Genomic DNA, 7,778 nt, shown 5'->3' with positions numbered 1-7,778 from the left:
GGGAGAGCCTGTCGTCTGCCGCCCCAAGAGACCGAGCCTGGCCTCCTGGCCGCTGGAGACGCCCACGACTACACCGTACCTCCTCCTTGGGGGGAGCGCTGGGGGTTCCGCTAGAGAGGTGGCTGGAGCGAGAGCCAGCCGCGCTAAGGCACCACCACAGCCCTTGAGGGACTGAGCGGAGGGACTGGGTGGGCGCTCTCGCATCCCGGACCTGCCCAGGCCGCAGACCACTTGCCTTCCCCGTCTTGGCCGTTCGGCAGGACCACGGCCCAGGCGTGCCTCGCCCATCTCTCGGCCACCTGGGCAACAGGGAAGGTGCGGCCCTGATAAGTTTCGACCTGGCCCTGAACCAGATCCACCCCTCCTCTGCGCTCCCCGGCGGGGCTGAGCGTGACCTGGCCAGAACCACGCGGAGACACCGGCCACACCACCAGGCAACGCTTCGCCCCGAAACCTCACCTTCCGCCCAGTGCCCTCCGCCCTTGAGGCTCGCCCCTCCCCCCGTGGAGTCCAGGAAGCGAAGGGTCCAGAGTGGAGAGAAAGCAGCCCAGGTCTGGCTGCGGGAGAGCAGGTGGGGGCGGGCGATGTCGCGGGGCGCATGGACTTCGGTGCAGCCCTTAAGCTCGGTCGCCTCCCCGGGACCCCCGGAACAGCAAGCGACCAAGTGAGCAAGTGAGCGAGGGCCCGGGGCATCCAGGGGCACCCCGGCTGGAGGGCGACAAAAGGAGGGGGCGGCAAAGGCCTACGGCACCCGGTATTCGCGGTCTCCCATCTAAGTACTAACCAGGCTCAACCCTGCTTAGCTTCCAAGATCAGACGGGATCAGGCACGTTCCGCGGGGCACAGCCGTAACCAGGAACACTGTCGCCTGCATTCCCAAAACTTCGAGCCTGGCCTCCCGGCCCCCGGAGACGCCCGCGCCTGCACCACAGCAGAAAATACATTTTATGACATACACGTGGGCGCTAATTTGAAATGCATGTGATAGCAGCAGAGAGAACTGTTCACGAGATGCGCCGCTGTGTTATTCCCCCAAATCCCACCAGATGGCAGCAGAGTGTAAAGTTTTATGATGACATCGACCGTTTCTGGACACCGTATGGCAGTAGAGAATGAATATTCACGATCGCTCAGGTGTGTATAATAAAACACACACCCGATGGCATCAGAAAATTTATTTTTATTGTGGTCTACACTCTGTCATTCTCAAAATGCACACAGGATTGCTGCGGAAAACAAAATTTATGAATACGCTAGTACTTTCACAATGTCCACGAGATGGCAGCAGAGGATAGGGAATAACATTTCATGGCCATCGCTCGGGTGCTATTCCCAGAAATTCCACGAGATGGCACCAGACGATAAGGAATAATATTGCAATACCTAAACTCTGGTGCTATTCCCAAAAAGCCCACGAGATGGCAGCAGACGCTTAGGAATAATATTTCAATACCTAAACTCTGGTGCTATTCCCAAAAAGCCCACGAGATGGCAGCAGAGGATGGGGAAAAACATTTCATGGTCGACACACTGCTGCTATTCCCAAAAATCCCACGGGATGACAGCAGAGGCTTCGGAATGATATTTCAATACTTAAACTCGGTGCTATTCCCCCAAAAGCCCACGGGATGGCAGCAGAGGCTTAGGAATAATATTTCAATACCTAAACTCTGGTGCTATTCCCGAAGAGTCCACGAGAAGGCAGCAGAGGATTAGGAAGAATATCTCAATGCCTAAACTCTGGTGCTATTATCAAAAATTCCACGAGATGGCAGCAGAGCCTTACGAATAATATTTCAATCCCTAAACTCTGGTGCTATTCCCCAAAAAGACCACGAGATGGCAGCAGAGGCTTTGAAATAATATTTCAATCCCTAAACACTGGTGCTATTCCCCAGAGAGCCCACGAGATGGCAGCAGAGGCTTCGGAATAATATTTCAATACCTAAACTTCGGTGCTATTCCCCAAAAAGGCCACGAGACGGCAGCAGAGGCTTAGGAATAAGATTTCAATCCCTAAACTCTGGTGCTATTCCCAAGAAGCGGAAACCCGGGTCCGCGGAACCCCTGGGAACCCCTTGGTCCGCGGAACCCCTGGGAACCCCTTGGTCCGCGGAACCCCTGAGAACCCCTTCGTCCGCGGAACCCCTGGGAACCCCCGGTCTGCGGAACCCCTGGGAACCCCTTGGACCGCGGAACCCCTGGGAACCCCTTGGTCCGCGGAACCCCTGGGAACCCCTTGGTCCGCGGAACCCCTGGGAACCCCTTGGTCCGCGGAACCCCTGAGAACCCCTTCGTCCGCGGAACCCCTGGGAACCCCCGGTCTGCGGAACCCCTGGGAACCCCTTGGTCCGCGGAACCCCTGGGAACCCCTTGGTCCGCGGAACCCCTGGGAACCCCTTCATCCGCGGAACCCCTGAGAACCCCTTGGTCCGCGGAACCCCTGAGAACCCCTTGGTCGACGGAACCCCTGAGAACCCCTTGGTCCGCGGAACCCCTGGGAACCCCGGCTCTGCGGAACCCCCTGAGAACCCCTTCGTTGACGGAACCCCTGAGAACCCCTTCGTCCGCGGAACCCCTGGGAACCCCTTGGTCCGCGGAACCCCTGGGAACCCCTTCGTCGACGGAACCCCTGGGAACCCCTTCGTCGACGGAACCCCTGAGAACCCTTTCGTCCGCGGAACCCCTGAGAACCCTTTCGTCGATGGAACCCCTGGGAACCCCTTCTTCGACGGAACCCCTGAGAACCCCTTCGTCCGCGGAACCCCTGAGAACCCTTTCTTCGACGGAACCCCTGGGAACCCCGGCTCCACGGAACCCCTGAGAACCCCTTCGTCGACGGAACCCCTGGGAACCCCGGGTCCACGGAACCCCTGGGAACCCCTTGGTCCGCGGAACCCCTGGGAACCCCTTGGTCCGCGGAACCCCTGGGAACCCCTTCGTCCGCGGAACCCCTGAGAACCCCTTCGTCCGCGGAACCCCTGGGAACCCCTTGTTCCGCGGAACCCCTGGGAACCCCGGGTCCGCGGAACCCCTGGGAACCCCTTGGTCCGCGGAACCCCTGGGAACCCCGGCTTCGCGGAACCCCTGGGAACCTCTTCTTCGACGGAACCCCTGAGAACCCCTTCGTCCGCGGAACCCCTGAGAACCCTTTCGTCGACGGAACCCCTGGGAACCCCGGCTCCACGGAACCCCTGAGAACCCCTTCGTCGACGGAACCCCTGGGAACCCCTTGGTCCGCGGAACCCCTGGGAACCCCTTGGTCCGCGGAACCCCTGGGAACCCCTTTGTCGACGGAACCCCTGGGAACCCCTTCGTCCGCGGAACCCCTGAGAACCCCTTCGTCCGCGGAACCCCTGGGAACCCCGGGTCCGCGGAACCCCTGGGAACCCCTTGGTCCGCGGAACCGCAGAACCCCTGGAACACCCGGAACCCCGGAACCGCGGAACCCCTGGAACACCCGGAACCCCGGAACCCCAGAACCCTTTTATCCCCGGAACCCCGGTGCTCCCGGAACTCCCGGAACCTTGGCACCCCTGTATCCCGTGCCCCGATACAGGTCGGGGCTCAGGGAGTCTCGTTGTCCTTTGAGTCCTGCCAAGGTAGCACCGCAGACAGGCAAGACGCACAGGCTCCCTGGAGTATGTGTGTGTGCGCATGCGCGCGCGCCTGTGTGTGTGTGTGTGTGTGTGTGAGTGTGTGTGTGTGTGGCTGTTTGCTGCAGCCTGTGCGAGCAAGAAGGCTCTCGCCGCACACGCGTGCGCGCTCTCGTGTGTCTCGGCCTTTCTGACGCAGCTGGTCAGTCCTGCTTCTCGTCCCGGGTGTGCGGGCCGGCCTCGCGCTTGGGCCGAGGGCACCTGGCTGTCGGGGGAGAAGGGCGGGGAGAAGCGTGTCGGAGGAGGTTTGAGGCCTCTGGCGGGGCGGGGCTGGGCGGGACGCGGCGTGGCGGGTGGGGGTGGCTGGTCCCGCGTCCCGGGAATGCGAGCACACTCCCAACGTGTGTTAGAGACGGTGGTCCTCGGGGCTCGGTCCTACGGAGCCCAGGAAGGAAAGGGCCTGGAGCGGTGAGAGGAAACGGCCCGGGACTGGCTGCAGGAGAGCAGGTGAGGGCGGGCGAGGGCGCGGGCGCACGGCGGTTGGAGGCGCCCTTGGGCTCGGCCGCCTGCCGGGGACCCCAGCGACAGCGAGCGAGCGGGGCCCCGGGGGCCGCCAGGGGCACGCTGGCCGGAGGGCGGCAAAAGGAGGGGGCGGCAAAAGCCTACAGCACCCAGTATTCCCAGGCGGTCTCCTATCCAAGTACTGACCAGGTCCGACCCTGCTTAGCTTCCAAGATCAGACAAGATCAGGCACGTCCAGGGTGGTGTGGCCATAGACGTGAGAACATGTCACCTGCTGCCCTAAGAGCTCAAGCCTGGCCTCCCGGGCTCCGGAGACAGCTGCACCTGCAGCGCACCTCCTGCGGGGGTGCAGGGATTCCGCCAGTGAGGCCTTGGCCAGTTCGCAGCCCTGCGGGAGGTCTGGGTGAGCGCTCTCGCATCCCGGGACTGGCCAGCAAAGAAATAACTTCTCATGATGACATACACTCATCAGTTATTCCCAGGACACACAGTGGATGGCAACAAATAATAACTTTTCATGATAACATGCATTCATGTGTTACTTTAGTGATGCCCAGGATGACAGCGCAGAATAACTTTTTCTGAAGATACACACTTGGATGCTATACCCAGAATGTCCGCCAGATAGCAGCAGAAAATGCCTTTTTCTTAATTGTACTCTAATGTTATTCCCAAGATGCTCACTACATGGTGGCTGAAAATGAATTTTCATGATGCCCGACACTCCGATGTTATTCCTAAAATTCCAACCAGATGGCGGCAGAAAATAAATTTTTCTAATGATATACGCCAGGGTGTTATTTTCAAAATGTCCACGATATGGCAGCAGGGAATAATTTTTCATGAAATGCACGCCTGCGTTACTCCCAATATTCATACAAAATGGGAGAAGATAAAAAATTCCAAAAGACATGCCCTTCAGTGTTATTCTCGGGTGTTCTTCTGAAAATGCCCACCAGATGGCAGCAGAGAAGTTTGGTTTTTGGGGGTTTTTTTTGGCTTCCACTCTGAAGTTATTCCAAGACGCAAAGCAGATGAGAGCAGAAAATACATTATCATGACGGCATACACTGAGCTGTTGTTCCGAAAAATGCCACGGCATAAAATTAATTTTTATGATGACATACACTAGTTTGCAATTTTCAAAATGGCATTAAGTGGCAGCAGAAGATAGTTTTTCATGACCTTCACTTCCCTGATTTTCCCAAGATGAACACGAAATGGCCACGAACAATAAATTTTCACAACGACATGCCCTTAGGTATCATTTTCAAAATGCACATGAGATAGCAGCTGAAGTTATTCTTTATGACATGTGCTGTGGTCTTCTTTATAAAATGCCCACCAGATAGCTGCAAAGAATGAATATTCATGATAAAACACCGATGTTATTCCTAAAATGCTCACCAGATAGCAGCACAAAATAACTTTTTTTTTCTTACACTCTGGTGTAACTGTCCAGATGCACACTCTTGTGCAGAAAACAAATTTGCATCTGAACTACACTCGTATTTTATTCCCAAAATTCACACCAGATCGCAGCAGAAAATGAATTATGAAATACACTTGGATGTTATTTTCAATATGCCCACGAGATGGCAGCAGAGAATAACTTTATGACATACGCTCATCTGTTTTTACCAACGTGTTGATAAAATGGAGGTGGAGAAAAACTTTGTAACAATAGGCCCTTGAGTTTATTTTCAAAATGCTCATGTGATAGCAGCAGAAATAACTTTTTGTGACATATACTTGATGTTATTTCCAAAATGCCAACCGAATGGCAGCAGCAAATGAATATTCGTAATGACGAACACTCAGGGGTTATCCTTAAAGTGTCCACCAGATGGCAGCAGACAAAAAAAAAAACCACTTTTTATTACATACGCTCTGGTATTTTTCCAAATACACACTAGATGGGTGCAGAAATTAAATTTCCATGATGACCTACACTTGAGTGTTATTCCCAAAATGCCTACCAGACAGTAGCGGAAAATGAATTTTTATGACAGACACTTGGGTGTTATTTTCAAAATACCCATGAGACGGCAGCAGAGAATAATAGCTTTTCATAACAACATGCCCTGGTTGTCATTTTCACAATGAGCACGAAAAGCGGCAGAAATAATTTTTCATAACCCGCACTGTGTTATTCTCAAATTTCCCACCAGATGGCAGCAGAGACTTTATTCACGATGCCCTAGACTTGATGACATATACTCAAGTGTTGTTACCAAAATACACCCGAGATAGCAGCAGAGGACCACGAATAACTTTATGCCACGCACTGGGTATTATTTCCCAAATGCACATCGGATGGCAACAGAGACTAGTTTTTCATCATGACCTTCATTTGGGTGTTATTCTGAAAATGCTTACCAGATGGCAGCAGAGAAGAGCGTTCCCTGACTCAAGGGTTCTGCCCATTCAGTAGGAATTCAGATTCTTGGTACTAAGCTCACTTTGAAATCAATCCTGTTTTAGCCCCACACATGCCTCATCTAATGTATTGCTTCCATTTGCCAAATGACACAGGAAATGTATTATCTTCATTTTACAGGTATTTAAACTGAAGACTGATTTTAACACAGTTTAGAGTCTAAGATCCTAACCTAACACAGGATCCTTGACAAAAAGAGTGATCTAAATAGTCCTTGCATCTTAGGGTTCAGTCTTAGTCCTTCTCCTCGAAGAAAATCTGCACATAACCTAATGGTCCAGCTTGTCATGCACTTACCCAAGCTGGTTTTGGTAGTGGGACTTAGACAGGAAGCTAGGGATGGCAACAGGTGGGAAGGGAGAAGGTGGACTGGTCTCTCACTGGAATATAACCAGCACCAGATTCCTATAACAATGACTGTCCTCCGGCCTTTTAAAGTCTGTTCTTTTTCTGTCCAGAGCACTGGCCTGCTTCTGCTCATGTGCCCTTCCTCTGAAGTCTCAACCGACAAGAGCTTCCTGGCTGCCCACGATGGAGCCTAGGGTGGCAGTTTCCTTGCCAGGGAGTGCCTGAGCACCTTGCGGGGGAATGTCTGGCCCCACCACCTTCCATCTATGTGACTTCAGGCAAAGAAATGTAAATTCAGTTCTCCCATCTGTCAGATGGGGATAACCGCTCCCTATCAGGGGACTGTGAGGGTTCATTGAGGTGGTGCTTGGTAGCTCCTTCCCAAGACATGACCGGTACTCACTTTCCCTTCCTCTCCCCTTCTTAGTCCTTCGTCTACCTTCCAGGGACAAATAATAAAGAATTTAGCAAATAGTGTCCTTTCTGCAGAATCACCTCTCCTGTTGGTGTCCAAGGAGCCCAAGTCCCCCTAAGTGCTAACTGGCATCTGTGCCAGCTGTGTCCTCAGGACAGCACTAACCACACCCCTCTCTGGTCTCCATACCCCTGCCCCTCTCCACACTCACGGTCCCTGCCTCAGCTCGGGCCAGCAATACCTCTCACCAGCCTTCTCACTGGTCTTCCTGCTCCCTGCCCCTCTCTCGTCCAGGCCAACCTCCACACTGAACTAGATTGAGCTTTCTAAATTAGGGGTCTAATCCTGTCACTTCCCATGCATGGAACTACCTATGGGTTCCTGCGGCCTAGAGGATAGTCTCTATCAGGCCTGGTTCTCCCCTGGTCTCATTCTCTATCATAATACCCCAAAATTC

The 7,778-nt window shown here is 54.0% G+C and overlaps 1 pseudogene; it reads right to left on the bottom strand.

Annotated features, from left to right (window-relative positions):
• Nucleotides 1–4,255: 4,255 nt before the first annotated feature.
• On the bottom strand, nt 4,256–4,374 carry LOC118610941 (annotated as a pseudogene).
• Between the last annotated feature and the right edge of the window lie 3,404 nt (nt 4,375–7,778).

This window comes from Rousettus aegyptiacus, unplaced genomic scaffold (genome assembly GCF_014176215.1).
Source record: "Rousettus aegyptiacus isolate mRouAeg1 unplaced genomic scaffold, mRouAeg1.p scaffold_m13_p_13, whole genome shotgun sequence".
Classification (NCBI taxonomy): domain Eukaryota; kingdom Metazoa; phylum Chordata; class Mammalia; order Chiroptera; family Pteropodidae; genus Rousettus; species Rousettus aegyptiacus.
Note: the sequence above shows the minus strand (reverse complement) of the source record. Positions and strands in the feature narration are given on the sequence as shown.